The sequence below is a fragment of the Saimiri boliviensis genome, chromosome 11 (assembly GCF_048565385.1).
Source record: "Saimiri boliviensis isolate mSaiBol1 chromosome 11, mSaiBol1.pri, whole genome shotgun sequence".
In the NCBI taxonomy this organism is placed as follows: domain Eukaryota; kingdom Metazoa; phylum Chordata; class Mammalia; order Primates; family Cebidae; genus Saimiri; species Saimiri boliviensis.
Window position 1 is genome coordinate 38,393,344 of NC_133459.1, and position 15,971 is coordinate 38,409,314.

The window sequence follows — 15,971 nt, forward strand, 5'->3', positions numbered from 1 at the left end:
CCGCCGCCGCCCTTTCCCAGGGCCCTTTCCTGCGCCGCAGCCCGGGGCGCCCAGGCGCCCCCTCGCCCCCGCGGTGACGCGCCACCGAGCCGTGGGAAGGCCCTGGGCGGTCGCCGCCTTCACCGACGGCTGGGAGGTCCGGCTCTGCTCTGCTGTCTCGGCTGCCGCGCGCTGGGTGGCCTTGGGCAGGTGCCCTGGGAGGCCCCGCGGGGAAGCCAGGAGTCCCAGTCTGTCCCTGGGTCTCCTGGGCGCTGCCGGCCTGTAGAGGCGCCCCTCCGATGCCTGGGATTCCGCAAGGGTCAAGCCCGCGCGCTCCTGCCTCCGGGAGTTCTGGAGGCAGCAAACACATCAGGTCTGTCGAGGTTAGTCAAGGTGGCTGTGGCCTGATCCTCGGCAAAAATTCCCCGGCAGCTCCTCCATAGGGGCCCAAAACAAGAGGAATAGTGTGGTGGGGGCAAGGGGAAGACACTCACTCTTGTGAGAGGTGGCGGTCACCCCCAAAAGGGACGGCTGAAGTTGTGGCCACAGCATCTGAGGAAGCTGGGCTCTGGCCGAGGTGACAGTAGTGGGTTGACCCTGGAAATCAGTTCCCAGTGCACTGGAGTTGTCCTGGGCAGCCAGGAGGCCAGGAAAGGGCTCCTTCTAGACGCTATGGCAGGGCCTCAGAGAGGTAGGAAACGGGAAGACACCCTCCAGCCTCTCTTCCTGGGGCCCCTGCTTCTGACAATACACTACAGTGTTCACTCAGGGAGGGCTCTAGCTGCCCTGTCCTTAGCCAGAGGCACTCAGGGGAAGAAATCTCCGATTCTCCTGTCATTCTCATGGGCCGGGTACCTCAGAGAAGCTCCCGAGGCTTGAAAGGAAGCTACATGGGAACATCCTGGAGGTGGACTTCTTGGGCAGGGAAGAGGAGATAAAGGAGGTCTTGGCGTGCTGGGTTAGATGAGAGAAATCTTTTCCTTTTTACCCAACACCAGGTTGGACCCCGAGGGAAGCCACTCTTTCAAGTGGGAGAATGGGATTGGTCATCTGAGAATAACTGCTTCCATTCCCATAGCAAGTCGTGCTTGCTGGGGGACACTGGATTACTTGGTGGGAAAGAACGTTCCTATGCCTCCATCCACACACATCCACAGACACAACCATTTGGCCAGGTATGCAACATATACACACGGACAGACTTAGAAATACACAACTAGCAGGCACAACTGTTGTGAGCGATCAGTACCAGGAAGCCCTGGTGGTTGCCCCAGCCACAACTATGGACTCTCATTCCAAAAGCCCTCAGCACTCACATTACTTCTGTGGGCACATGCCAGTCAGTGGAAACCTCAACCAACAGAGAAGTCACACAATCCATGCACCATGTATTTCCTGGAAAGACGGAAGTCAAGGAAGCCTCCCAAATATCTGCCCTATGTAATTGGCTGAGATAGCAAAGATTGGAAGAGGAGCAGATTTGCAGGAGAAGGTCAAGGTGGACCTCTGTGGTGGACGTTACATGTGAGATGTCTTGGATCATCAAAATATAGTGCACAGTTAAATAGAGGGCCTGGAGTTCAGAAAAGAGGTCTCAGCTGAATAGCAAATGTGGAAGTCATTAGGTAATTGATGGCATTTAAAGTTATGGGAGCAAATGGGATCACTCAGAAAATGTGGATGGAGACAGAGCAGGGCCTAACTAAATATGTAACATTTGGTGAGCACTTACTATAAAACTGGAACTATTCTAAGCGTTTGGTATTAACTCATTTAATCCTTGACAACCCTATGAAGTACTAATATTATAATCCCCACTTCACAAGTGAAGAAACAAAGGCTGAGAGGTAGAGTAACTCTACCGAAGGTCAACAGGCTGGGATTCAACAAAGCAGTTCGGTTGCAGAGCCAAAACCTCAGGCTTTATTACCTGATACTGCACTCCTCCTTCTTTTTAAAATAAAGTTTCTCTGTCACCAGGCTAGAGTGTAGTGGTGCTATCATAACTCACTGTAACCTTGAACTCCTTGGCTCAAGTGATTCTCCCACCTCAGCCTCCTGAATACCTAGGACTATAAGTGCACCCCACTATGCTCAGCTAATTAATTTTTTTTTTTTTTTTTTTTTTTTTTTTTGTAGAGGTGAGATCTCACTATGTTGCCCAGGCTGGTTTCAAACTTCTGGGTCCAAGTGATCCTCCCACCTTGGCCTCCCAAAGTGTTAAGACTACAGGAGTGAGCCACTACACCCAGCCAATTATACAACTCTTAAACATTGTGATATATTATCTGGTACTGAGCCCAGAGGTATGCCATCAGTGTAATAGCCATGGGCCCCCTATGGGTTATCAAGTACTTGAAATGTGGCTGGTCTGAATTGCTATGTGCAGTATGAAATACATACCAGAATTTTTTTTTTTTTTTTGAGACGGAGTTTCGCTCTTGTTCCCCAGGCTGGAGTGCAATGGCACGATCTCGGCTCACTGCAACCTCCGCCTCCCGGGTTCAGGCAATTCTCCTGCCTCAGCCTCCTGAGTAGCTGGGATTACAGGCATGTGCCACCATGCCCAGCTAATTTTTTGTATTTTTAGTAGAGACGGGGTTTCACCATGTTGACCAGGATGGTCTCGATCTCTCGACCTCGTGATCCACCCGCCTCGGCCTCCCAAAGTGCTGGGATTACAGGCGTGAGCCACCGTGCCCGGTCCATACCAGAATTTTTTTAAATGTCAACTATCTCATTGATATTTTTTGTTATGATTACCTGTTGCAATGATAATATTTTATAAGTATTGGATTAAATAAATTAGTAAAGTTAACTTCCCTTGTTTTATTTTTAGGTTTTTAAAAAATGTGACTACTGGTGCTCGCTTCTGCAGCACCATATACTAAAACTAGAACGATACAGAGAAGATTCACATGGCCCCTGCGTGAGGATGACATGCAGATTCGTGAAGTGTTCCGTATTTTTTGACCCTTCAAAGATTTTTGGTGATTCTTTTTATTGAATTACTTGTCTGTTCTAGAACCAAGTGCATTTATTTTTTGAGATGGAGTCTCACTCTGTGGCCCAGTTTGGAGTGCAGTGTCACGATCTCGGCTCACTGCAACCTCTGCCACCGGGGTTCAAGTGATTCTCCTGCCTCAGCCTCCTGAGTAGCTGGAACTACAGGCTCACGCCACTATGCCCTGCTAATTTTTGTATTTTTAGTAGACATGGGGTTTCAGCATCTTGGCCAGGATAGTCTCAATTTCTTGACCTCGTGATCCGCTCGCTTTGGCCTCCCAAAGTACTGGGATTACAGGCGTGAGCCACTGCGCCCAGCCCCAAGTGCATTATTATGTGGAGTTATGAAGACCTACAGGCAGAGAGAGAAACAGAGGAGCAAGGTCCGCAAAGGGACCTGAGGAAGTGAAGATTAAGGCCTTGCTTTTGAGAACCAGTTATACTCCAGATGTAACCACAGGCCAGAGGAAGTATGGTGGTCCTCCACCAGACAGTGTGTACTCTGGCGTGCAACCTGGAATTGGAACAGAGGTGTTCATAGGGGAAATGCCAAGAAATTTAAATGAGGATGAGTTGGTGCCCCTTTTTGAGAAGGCTGGACCCATTTGGGATCTATGTCTTTCTTTTTTCTTTTTTCTTTTTTTTTTTTTTTTGAGATGGACTGTTGCTCTGTTGTCAGGCTGGAGTGCAGTGGCACTATCTCAGCTCACTGCAACCACCGCCTCCCAGCTTCAAGCAATTCTTCTGCCTCAGCCTCCTGAGTAGCTGGGACTACAGGCACTCGCCACTGTGCCCAGCTAATTTTTGTATTTTTGGTAGAGACAGGGTTTCACCTTGTTGGCCAGGATGGTCTCGATCTCCTGACCTCGTGATCCACCTGCCTCAGACTCCCAAAGTGCTGAGATTACAGGCATGAGCCACTGCGCCAGGCAGGATCTATGTCTTATGATGGATCCACTGTCTGGTCAGAATAGAGGGTATGCTTTTATCACCTTCTGTGGAGAGGAAGCTGCACAGGAAGCTGTGAAACTGACAACGATGAAATTCACCCTGGTAAACACCTTGGAGTGTGCATTTCTGTGGCAAACAACAGACTTTTTGTTGGATCCATTCCGAAGAATAAGACTAAAGGAAACATTCTGGGCCGGGCATGGTGGTTCACGTCTGTAATCCCAGCACTTTGGGAGGCCAAGGCGGGTGGATCACGAGGTCAAAAGATCGAGACCATCCTGGTCAACATGGTGAAACCCCGTCTCTACTAAAAATACAAAAAATTAGCTGGGCATGGTGGCGCGTGCCTGTAATCCCAGCTACTCAGGAGGCTGAGGCAGGAGAATTGCCTGAACCCAGGAGGCAGAGGTTGCGGTGAGCCGAGATCGCACCATTGCACTCCAGCCTGGGTAACGACAGAAACTCCGTCTCAAAAAAAAAAAAAAAAAAAAAAAAAGAAAAAGAAAGAAAGAAAAGAAAACATTCTGGAAGAATTCAGTAAAGTCACAGAGGGTTTGGTGGACATTATTGTCTATCATCAACCAGATGACAAAAAGAAGAATCAGGGGTTCTGCTTCCTTTAATATGAGGATCACAAGTCAGCAGCACAAGCCAGATGCCGGCTGATGGATGGAAAAGTAAAAGTATGGGGAAATGTAGTTAGAATTGAATGGGCTGAGCCTGCGGAAGAACCAGATCTGGAAGTCATGGCTAAGGTGAAAGTTTTGTGTGTGAGAAATGTGGCTACTACAGTGACAGAAGAAATATTGGAAAAGTCATTTTTTGGAAAACCCGAAAGAGTGAAGAAGTTGAAAGATTATGCATTTGTTCATTTTGAAGACAGAGGAGCAGCGGTCAAGGCTATGGATGAAATGAATGGCAAAGAAATAGAAGGAGAAGAAATTGAAATTGTCTTAGCCAAGCCACCAGACAGGAAAAGGAAAAAGTGCTAAGCTGCTAGACAAGCCTCCAGAAGCACTGTGTATGAAGATTATTACTATTACCCTCTTCCTCGCATGCCACTTCCAATTAGAGATAGAGGTTGTGGTGGGGGGAGAGGTGGATATGGCTGCCCTCCAGATTACTATTACATACTAAGATTACTATGATGACTACTGTGGTTATGATGATCACGACTATTGTGGAGGCTATGAAGATCCCTACTACGGCTGTGGTGATGGCTATGCAGTAAGAGGAAGAGGAGGAGGAAGGGGAGGGTGAGGTGCTCCACCACCACCAAGGGGGAGGGGAGCACCACCTCCAAGAGGTAGAGTTGGCTATTCACAAGGGGACATCTTTGGGAGGCTCGAAAGGTGGCAGAGGGGATCCTGTACAACAGCAAGAGGCATGGTTCCTGTGGATCTTGGGGCAATGGTGGGGACAGTGTAGGAGGCAAGAGAAAGGCAGATGGGTACAAGCAACATGGTTCCAAGCATCGTCAGACCAACAACAGAAGTGGGGTTCCTAACCCATCACTCAGCAGCCGGTTCAGCAAGGTGGTGACTATTCTGGTAACTATGGTTACAATAATGACAACCAGGAATTTTGTCAAGATACTTATGGGCAACAGGGGAAGTAGATAAGTAAGGGCTTGAAAATGATACTGGTAAGGTACAACTGGCTCTAGATCTACGTTCTTTAAAAAAATTGGCTTTACTGTTTCATCCTTAAGTAGCAATTTGGTGCCATTTGTACTGGGCTGAAGAAATCACTGCTGTGTATATACTCAAGTCTTTATTTTTCCTCTTTTTATAAATGCTCTTGGACATTATTGGACTTACAGAGTTCCCTTATTCTGGAGATTACAATGCTTTTATTGTTTCAGGCTTCATTTTACCTTCAAAACAAGCTGGGCACACTGCTAAATCATGATTTTGCAGGACCTTTGGTTTTGGACAGTTTAATTTTTTTGGATTTGGGATAGATTACATAGGAGTATGGAGTATGCTGTAAATAAAAACACAAGCTAGTGTTTTGTCTTAGTTTTTTTTTTTTTGAGATAGAGTTTTGCTCTTGTTGCCCAGGCTGGAGTGCAATGGCGCGATCTTTGCTCACCGCAACCTCCACCTCCTGGGTTTAAGTGATTCTCCTGCCTCAACCTCCTGAGTAGCTGAGAAGGCATGTGCCAGCATGCCCAGCTATTTTTGGAAGTTTTAGTAGAGACAGGGTTTCTCCATGTCAGTCAGGCTGGTCTCAAACTCCTGACCTCAGGTGATCCGCCCACCTTGGTCTCCCAAAATGCTGGAATTATAGGTGTGAGCCACCGTGACCGGCTATAGTTTTTGAGAAATTAAAGCAAACAAATTTAAGTGTTTTTTTTTTTGTATTGAAAATAGCCTATCATTGTATGTTTTGCATTCCTAGAAGTAGGTTAACTGTGTTTTTAAATTGTTTTAACTTCACACCTTTTTGAAATCTGCCCTACAAAATTTGTTTGGCTTAAATGTAAAAAGCCGTGACAATTTGTTTATTGATGCGATTGTATTTCCAATTTATTGTTCATGTAAGATTTCAATAAAACTAAAAAATCTATTTAAAAATGTGACTACTAGCAAATGTGAAACTGCATATTCAGCTCCCATGCTAGTCCTGTTGGATGGTGCTGAGCTGCTGCAGGGTTTCTTACCCTCGGCAGTACTGATATTTTGGGCCAGATAATTCTTTATTGCATAGGGCTCTTCTGTGGATTGTAGAATAGTAAGCAGCCTCCCTGGCCTCTACCCACTAGATGCCAGTTGTATCCGGTCCAGTTGTGACCATCAGAAATATCTCCAGATAAAATACCAAATGTCCCTTGGGGGAGAAATCGCCCCCAGTTGAGAACCGCTAGTTTGGAGAAACTCCAAGATTTAAAGGTTGTAGAAGAGAAATAGCTGCCAGAGAAGACTGAAAGGGCGGTGGAGGAGAGCGGGGTGTGTGTGTGGGGGTGTGTGGGCAGGAGTCAAAAGAGTATTTCAAGGACTTGGTCATTATCCTTTCAAATGCCAGTCAGATCCTGTCACTTCCTGCTCGAAACTGTCCACACACTTCACAGCCCATTTGAAATAAAATGCCAACTGTTTACCATGCCATATATGCAGAATCACTGTAATCACCTGGGCACCTTTGAGAGTCAAAGGAGACAATATTAATAATCATGCCAGGACAGTCCAGGGCACACTGGAGTTACCATCGCCCTAAGCTCAGGCCCGTGCTCATTTCTCCAACTTCATCCCCAACCGCTTTCTGCCTTGCCCACTCAGCCATGGGAGCCTTCTTGCCATTTGTATTGGGCCATTCCCACACTGCAGGGGCCAGAGCTTAGGGCAATGGACATATCGCAACATGTATAATGTAATGTTTGTGATATTAGTAGATGCTGTGAAATAAGATAAAGTGAGGTGGAGACATAGGGTGACTGGGGGATTGGTGGCTATTTTATGTAGGAGTCAGGAGATCCTCTCTGAGGATGAATCATTTGTGCAAAGACCCAGATGGAGAGAGGGAATCTGGGAAGATCTGGGGAAGAGGATTCCAGGCAGAAGGAACAGCAAGTGGAAAGCCCTGAGGTAGGATCAAGTATGGAATATCGGTGAATGGTGATACGGTTTGGATCTGTGTCCCCATCCAAATCTCATGTTGAATTGTAATCCCCAGTGCTGGAGGTGGAGCCTGGTGGGAGGTGAGGGAGGTGGATTTTTCATGAATGGCTTAGTGTCATCGCCATGGTACTGTTCTCATGATAGTGAGTTTTCACGGATCTGGTGGTTTAGAAGTGTGGCCCTTCCCCTCTCCCTGTCTTGTTCCTGTTTTCCCCATGTGACCTGCCTGTTCCCCCTTTGCCTTCCTGAGGCCTCCCCAGAAGCAGATGCTGCTATGCTTCCTGGACAGCCTGCACAATGGTGAGTCAATTAAACCTCTGTTCTTCATCAATTATCCTGAAATACAGAGCGGTTAAGCAACTTACCCAAGATCACGCAGCTACTAAGTGGCAGAAATAGGATTCTAACCAGGTAGTCTGGAGCCAGCATTCATGCTGGTAACCACTGCACCCTGCATTAGAGTTGGGTGGATCAATCAGGAGACTCTTAAAATAGGCCAGGCAATAAGGACTGGATTCGAGGGATATTAGATTCCTGTCTGGGTGACTGAATGGATGAAGGTGACAAGCATCAATGGGAAACCCTGGAGGAGGGAAGGAGCTCACTGTGGCCACGTTGTTTGTGAGACCTAGGCACACCCAGGAGGAGAACCCAGAGAGAGGTCTGGACTGGAGTGGAGATTTGGTGGGTGAAGACATGGGGTATATGAAATAGCTGTCCCAAGGAGCTAGTGCAGAGCCAGAAGGGAGGAGAACCTAAACTAAGACCCCGGGAAACAGTCGCCAAAGATTCTTTGGGAAGAAGGAGGAGAATCCTCCAAAAATGGATCACCAGACACCAAGGCAACCAAGAGCCAAGAAAAAGGGCTTGCTCACCAGTCCAGGGGCTCTAGGAGGAAAGAAGTCTGATTATGATCAGGAGATCGCAGATGCCTTGGCATGAATGAACAGAGGAGGCAGAGGCAAGGGCAGGATGCCATGGACCGGGAAGTATCTGGGGGGAGGTTGTGGAAGCAGGTTTAAAAAGGGACACATCAGCCAGGCACCGTGGCTCATGCCTGTGATCATAGCTACTCAGGAGTTTGAGGTGGGAGGATCATCTGAGCCCAGGAGGTCAAGGCTTCAGGGAGCCGTGATTGCACCACTGTACTTGAGCCTGGGCAACAGAGCGAGACCCCATCTCTAAGGGGAAATAAATAAACAGAAAAGAAAAGAAAAGGGGCAGGTCAATGAGAGAGGGCACCCCACACAAATCCAGGGACCAGCAGAGCCTCAGGAGGAATTTGCTCACTGATGGAGAGGGAGGCAGAAGTAGGCAGAAGGGTGAGAGGCCCGGGAGTAGCAGGCAGCCTCAATCCAAAGGGAGTGAGGGTGAGACGGGCCGTCTATTTTCCACCTCTGCTCCTGTCTCTGTCCCAGAGCTGAGCAAGCTGGAGGAGATTTTCAGTGACAGGTTTCAGTTGCAGCGATACTTTCTCTATCGCTGAGCCCACACCAGGTCAGCTCCATCTGCTCTCAGGGCTGGTATTCAGATCACTAAACGGATACGGCCTGGGATCCGAAAGGTTGGCTTGCACCTATAGACTGTACACTGGAACAGGATACCAGAGATCTCTGCTGGGCAGGCACTGAGCCTCTAACTGCTACCTGGTGGAGGTATCTGGGGGGTCTCAGAGGAGAGGATGATTGGCACAGAGATGCTCAGAGTGGTGGTTGTTGGTTATTAATTGCGCAATGGTTTATGTCTGTATTAGGCCTGGATGTAAAGGTAGGAACAAAGTTGGTTGTTCACTGTGATCTCCCTTATGCCTGTCGGTGTCTGGCACAGGTAGGTGTTTGGTAAATACCGGCTGAGTGTCCAGTGATGGGGAGGGGAACTGAGGGGCTCCTGAAGGCCTCCACCTTGTCTGGGAAGGAGGTGGTTCCTGGCCCCTGGAAAAACAGCAGAGACATACAAGGACTTTCCTAGCCCAGGGCCTGGGAGGAAGTAGGGGGAGGGAGGGGCCTGGAGCACCCAGGTGCCACTCAGTCTTCCCTCTGCAGGGCCTTGTTCTGCCTTTGAGCCTAGGGACGCTGAGACCCAGAGAGGGACAGGAACATCCCCAGGGCCATACAGTGAGACAGAAAGTGAGCCAGGACGAGTGGCCTTTCTGTGCCTTGGTTTTCTCATCTGTAAGATGGGATGACACCAAAGCCACTCCCTCCACAGGGTTGTTGTGAGGGTCAAATGAGGTAAGATCGGGAGAACGGTGCCTGGCGTTGAGAGTGGGTGCTCTAATAGTGCATTTGGGTCCACCCTCTGTCTCCATCCGCTTTCTTCCTGGGTGGTTTACCTACCCCCTGGCTTTTCCTTCTATGAGACAATGGGTCCCAAATTTATATCTCAAATGCGGACTTTTTTCTCAGGTTCGGACCCATAGATCGAGCTGCCCAGTCTTTTTCCTTACTGTCTTTTTGGTACCCCACATGCCAAGACCTAGCTGGGGTGTGCTGGCCTGTCCTGGACCTCTGCAGGCCCTCTGTGCCACACCCAGATGTCAGGCAGCCCCATCACCACTTTCCCGCTCCGTGTTCCATCCTGAGAACAGTCTGAGCCTCCTTGCCTCCCCCCGCCCCCGCCCCCTGTTCACCCCAGGCCCTTCCTGTCCTCCCCTTGCCCTCCTCCCCCGCTCCTCTGGGACCCATCGAAGCTCACTTCCCACCTCCACAGCTGCTGCCACAGCTGGTCACTGACGGAATGTGCAGCTGCTGGGAGCCACATGTGCAGACCAGGCGCGCACAAGCTACCCGAGGGGCTAGTGAAGTGGGGGCTGGGACCATCTGTGTCTGTCTGTCTACAACACATACATGCATGTATATGCACACACTTCCAAGCTCCTTCTCTAAGTAAAGTGATAGACATATTGGTTTGGTTCCCCTTCCCTGTCCCTAGACTGCAGAGTCATGCTCTACTTATCTGGGCCCCTGAGAGCAGAGCAGCTGGGCTGGCCCTGCTGTCTTGAAGCTTATACACCCCCACCCCTACATTCAGGCAGTACGAGTCCCGCAGGAACCACGCAGGGGTGGAACGGCAGACTGGGTGTTCAGAGCCTCCCTAGCTTTCCCAGGCCCTGGGGGGGTGGCCCACCGTGAAGGAAGCCAGAAGCTTTGGGCACATTCCAGAGCCCCCTTGGCAGCACCCAGAGGCTCCGGAGGCGTGGCAGCCTGGGGGCAGGGCCAGCAGCATCTGTCCTGGTTCCCACACTCTGGCCTCTCTGGAATCTCGCATATTTCTCTTCCGTGTGTGCATGATGTCAGCAGGACAAGGACACTGGAGGAGGTGGGAGTGGAGGGACTGAGCTCCCTGAAGTCAGATGGCCATGGGGGTGCGGGTGGGAGCTGGGGGAGGGCTTGGTCCCTGGCAGTGCTCACACAGTACGAAGAGGACGCCTTGGCCTCTGGCTCGCAGGCCTGACTGAGTCCTGATGCCGCCCAGGGCATGATTCCCATCAGAGCTCCTTTCCATCTTTCTGGGCCTTAGTTTCCTCATCTGTAAAATAGGAATAAGACAAGCATGTACCTCTTAGGGTAATATTAAAAGTGAATAGTAAACTAGAACCCAGATCCTCCTTGGAGTTCTTTTGGCTCTGCAAGCAGCTTATTCTCTCATCACTCCCCTGACCCTTACCCAGTCCTGCCACTTTCCATGTTTTCTAGAACATGTAACAACAGGTTCATACTTCTCGGCCTTTGTATTCTGTCTTGAAAGCCTTTCCCTTTCTCTGTCTGGAAAACTCACACTCATCCTACAAAGCCCTGCCCCAAAATACCTCTCTAGGAGTCTTCCCTGCCTCCCCCTGGCGGCTAGTCCTGCCTCCTTGTATTCCTGTGGCTCCCTGTGAACACCTCCAGGGCAGCCTGACCTTGATATTCTGCCACTGTCTGTTTACCTCCTCTGATTGTGGCACCTCCTGAAGCTGTGGCTGAATGGGAGCTGCCCTTCCTGGGGGCTGATGGCCACCTCAGGCGCCCAGGCACAACACCCCACAACTGGTGGGTGTCAGAGCACAGTCAGGTCATGGTTCTAGGCCTGGCCCCCACCCTGATCCTGCCAGGCAGAGCTTCCCATCGATACCATTTGGTCTGGTCTTAACAGGCACAGGAAGGAGCTTGGACCTCACCAGCGGCCACAGCATTTCTTAAACCAGAAGCAGCCATTGTTCTCCTTCCTCCATCCAGGCCAGCCAAGCCGTAGTCCTGCTGTACAGATGGAGTCACTGCAGCTTAGACAAGGGAAGCCAGTAGCAGGGGCTGGATTAGAACCCAGGGCTCCCATCCCCAGTTTAAGGCCCCAGGCTGCTTCCTGTCCCCAGACTCCCTCTTTGATGAAGGATATGGAGACTGGGAAGTGATCATGGGGTTGAGGCAGAGCATGGGTTAGGTGGGAACCCAGGGTTTGGGAAGTAGCTGTCCCTAACCTCTGGCTACAGCTGAAATTGGAATTCACCATGTACCCTGGTGTCGACAGGAAACCCACACTTCTCTTTCACCACTTAGTAATGACGGAGACTTTTAACACCATCAGGCACAGCCCTAAGCTATCCCAGGGCTGGGGGAGAAGATGGGTGAGCATGAGTCCTATGGCTCAGAAAGGGTGGGTCAGTTCAGGCCTTCTAGGAGACAGATGCTAAGGCCAATTGGAGATGCAGGACATTTACTGGATAAATTGCCTTTAAGGGTAAAAGAGAGGGAGCAGGAGGAAGCAGAAAGAGCATTTTGATCATGATGCAGGTCTGACATCTGTGAAGGAGAGTGAGAAGGGAGAAGTCTTGGTTAGGAAGCTCCTCAGACTGCAATGGAGCTCTGAGAAAGTCTTGGCTCAGGCCCGGAGCAAAGATGGGATTCCACACAGGACAGAAATAGCCTGATGTTGGCTTCCCCACAGTGCCCAGTCACTATTGGGGGCAGGCTAGGAAAAACAAGCTATCTGCCCCATGAAAGCTGTAGCAGACCCTGAGGGGCAGCTGCTGCAGGCTGTTGGGTAATCATGCTCCTTGCAGTAGGTTCTCTTGAAGGAGATTTGAGTTAGGCACTCTCCTGGCAGCCACAGAGGATATGTATTTTGCAAGGTCACCCAGCAAGCAGGTAACAAGTTCATATCCTCAGGCTATGGCTGTATTACTCTCAGGCTGTTGGGTAATCATGCTCCTTGCAGCAGGTTCTCTTGAGGGAGATTTGAGTTATGCACTCTCCTGGCAGCCACAGAGGGTATGTATTTTGCAAGGTCACCAGCAAGCAGGTAACAAGTTCATATCTTCAGGCTGTGGCTGTGTTACTCTCACACTGGGGTGAGCTTAAACCACTTGGAGCTTCATAGGACTCCTAAGGTGGACTTTGCCAGAGGAATGAAAGAATGAAGATTCATAGGTTGATAGGTGCAGCAAACCACCATGGCACTAGTTTACTTATGTAACAAACCTAGGCCGGGTGTGGTGGCTCACGCCTGTAAACTCTCAGCACTTTGGGAGACCGAGGTGGGTGGATCACCTGAGGTCTGGAGTTCAAGACCAGCCTGACCAACATGGTGAAACCCTGTCTGCACTAAAAATACAAAGTTAACTGGGTGTGGTGGTGCACACCTGTAATCCCAGCTACTCGGGAGACTGAGGCAGGAGAATCACTTGAACTTGGGAGGTGGAGGTTGCAGTGAGCTGAGATCATGCCACTGCACTCCAGCCTGGGTGGCAGAGCAAGACTTGATCTCAAAAGAAAACCCAAAAAACCCTGCACGTTCTGCTCATGTATCCTGGAATATAAAATTAAATTAAATTTAAAAAAGGAAGATTCAAATTGCCATGATCTGAATATGATCTGAATATGCCTCTCCAAAATTAATATGGTGAAATTTATAATCACCAATGTGACGATATTAGGAGGTGGGAGGTTTTGACGTCACGAGGGTGGAAGCCCATAAATGGGATTAGTGTCGTTATAATTAGTGTCCTTATAAAAGAAGCCCCAGAGAGCTAGCTCACCCCTTTTACCATTTGAGGTTACAGCTAGAAGGTGCTATCTATGAACCAGGAACATGGGCCCTCACCAGACACCAAATCTACAGATGCCTTGATCTTGGACTTCCCAGCCTCTAGAACTGTGAAAAATAAGTTTCTGTTGTTTATAAGCCACCCCATTTATGGTATTTTATTATAGCAACACAAATGAGCTAGGACACAGATTAAGTCAGGTGAAAAATGTGGTGTCTCAGAGGGAATGGCACTGAATTTGGAGCACCAGCCTGGCATTCCATTTCCTTTCTGCAACTAATTGTGTGTGCCCTCAGACACATCACTTCCCCTCTCTAAGACTTAGTTTCTTTCTCTGCAAGATGTGGAAGAGAGTACTTCACTCATGCCTTCCCTGCCCAGAACTGAAAACAGTGGAATGAGGGGAACCAGTATTTTTGCCTCTGTAAGAAACAGATGGTTCTGCTTCTTAGGGAGGTCCCCCTTAAAACCACTCCTCAAACAAATCCCCCAGAGGAACTCAAATGACAGAAGATGATTTGTGCTACCCTGAGGTTCAGGAGGACATAGCTCAAGCAAACTTAGTGTAAGCTCGACATTTCTTCCGTGCGTTTTATCTTTACAATAACATGAGATTTGGTATAGTGTAGCACTTAAGAGACACATTCTTGAGCCAGACAACTTGAATCTAAATCAAGCTCTGCCACTTATTAGCTGTGGACCTTGAGTGAGTTACCTTACTTCTCTGAGCCTTGGTTTCCTCATCTGTAAAATGAAGATAATCATAGTATCTACATTATAGGTTTGTGGTGAGGATTAAATGAATGTATAAAGTGTTTAGAACAGAGTCAATCCCACTCACTGTTATGATGTGAATTTATAATTTTTTTTTTTTTTTTGAGATGGAGTTTGGCTCTTGTGGCTCAGGCTGGAGTGCAATGGTACTCATGGCTCACTGCAACCTCTGCCTTCCAGGTTCAAGTGATTCTCTTGCCTCAGCTTCCCGAGTGGCTGGGATTACAGGCATGCACCACCATGCCTGGCTAATTTTGTATTTTTGGTAGAGATGGGGTTTCTCCGTGTTGGTGAGGCTGGTCTCGAACTCCCGAACTCAGGTGATCCGTCCGCCTTGGCGTCCCACAGTGCAGGGATTATAGGTGAGCCACATCGTTTGGTCGTGAATTTGTAATTTTATTCCTTGAGTTACTTGTTTATAAAAATAATGTTTCTTTAAATGACCCATTGGCAAATAAAACTGGCTACCAGTAAGAAAAAGAAAAAAACAGAACACATAGTCCTTCGGTAGTGGACGAGCTTTGCAAGTTTGCACAAAAAAGACAAGGGAGGAGAAAGAATTCTGTCCATGATTTCTTTATCTGGTTATTCCTTTTTTTTTTTTTTCTCCCCAGCTCCCAGCCACAGCCACATCTGTATCACATCATGGGGTTTTAATACCCAAATCCAGTCCAAGACCATGTCAGAAAATAGAAGATTCATTTAAGGCACCAGAGGCTGGGCCTGATATCCAAGGCCTGGGAGGGACGGGGTGTTGGGCCGCCACCCTTCCCCCACCCCTGGCTCTCCCTCACCTTGGACATGGTCCATTGGTTGTAAACTAGTGCAAACATCTCTGGGACCAGTGGCCTTATGGACATTATAAAAATTTTACAATGAGACTAAGACATCTCAGAACACGGTTTCCATGATGTCCCCAAGTAGGTGACTCCAGGGCCCCTGAAGGAATGTCGGACAAGAGGTTTGAGGGAGGGAGTAGATGAAGAATCATACTTCTCTCCATCCCTGGTGACTGGGTGGGAACAGGCGGGAAAGTGAGGGGACTTCAGGTTGGAGAATCCAGGAGACACATTCAAGTCTAGTCTTGCCACAGGGCAGAAGACGGGTTCACATAACCCTGGGGGCCCTGGGTATACCAGGGTAATGGAAGCATAATAATATGTGGTAGCCAACCTCTAAGATGGCCCTTAATTGTCTCCAGTTCCTGATATTCACCCCTTTGGGTAGTCCCCTCTTACCTTGTATCAGAGTTTGTCTGTGTGACCAATGAATATGCTAGAAGTGATGACATGTCACTTCCAATCATAAAAGACAGTGTGACTTTTGCCTCACTCTCTCTTGGATTACTCACTCTCGGGGAAGCCAACAGCCATGTCATGAGGACACTCAGGTAACTGTGTGTCGAGAAACTCTGGCCACCTGCCAACAGCCAAGTGAGTGAGCCACCTTGAAGGCAGTTCCTCCAGCCCTAGGCAAGCCTTTCATGGACTGCAGCTCCAGCCGGTAGCTTGCCTACAACCTCATGAGATGCTCTGAATAAGAACCAGCAAAACCACTCCAGGATTCCTGCCCTGCAGAGACTCTGAGGTGCGGGAAGACCCTGGGGTGTAGGAAGAAGA

At 49.0% G+C, this 15,971-nt stretch overlaps 1 non-coding gene and 1 pseudogene across 1 annotated transcript; both read left to right on the forward strand.

The window, feature by feature from the left end:
* The first annotated feature begins 47 nt into the window (after window positions 1-47).
* Window positions 48-6,446, forward strand: LOC101032776 (heterogeneous nuclear ribonucleoprotein R-like; annotated as a pseudogene).
* On the forward strand, window positions 2,841-2,949 carry LOC120366149 (U6 spliceosomal RNA). Its single transcript, XR_005580897.1, has one exon. It is a non-coding gene; the product is annotated as a U6 spliceosomal RNA (small nuclear RNA).
* Window positions 6,447-15,971: the final 9,525 nt, after the last annotated feature.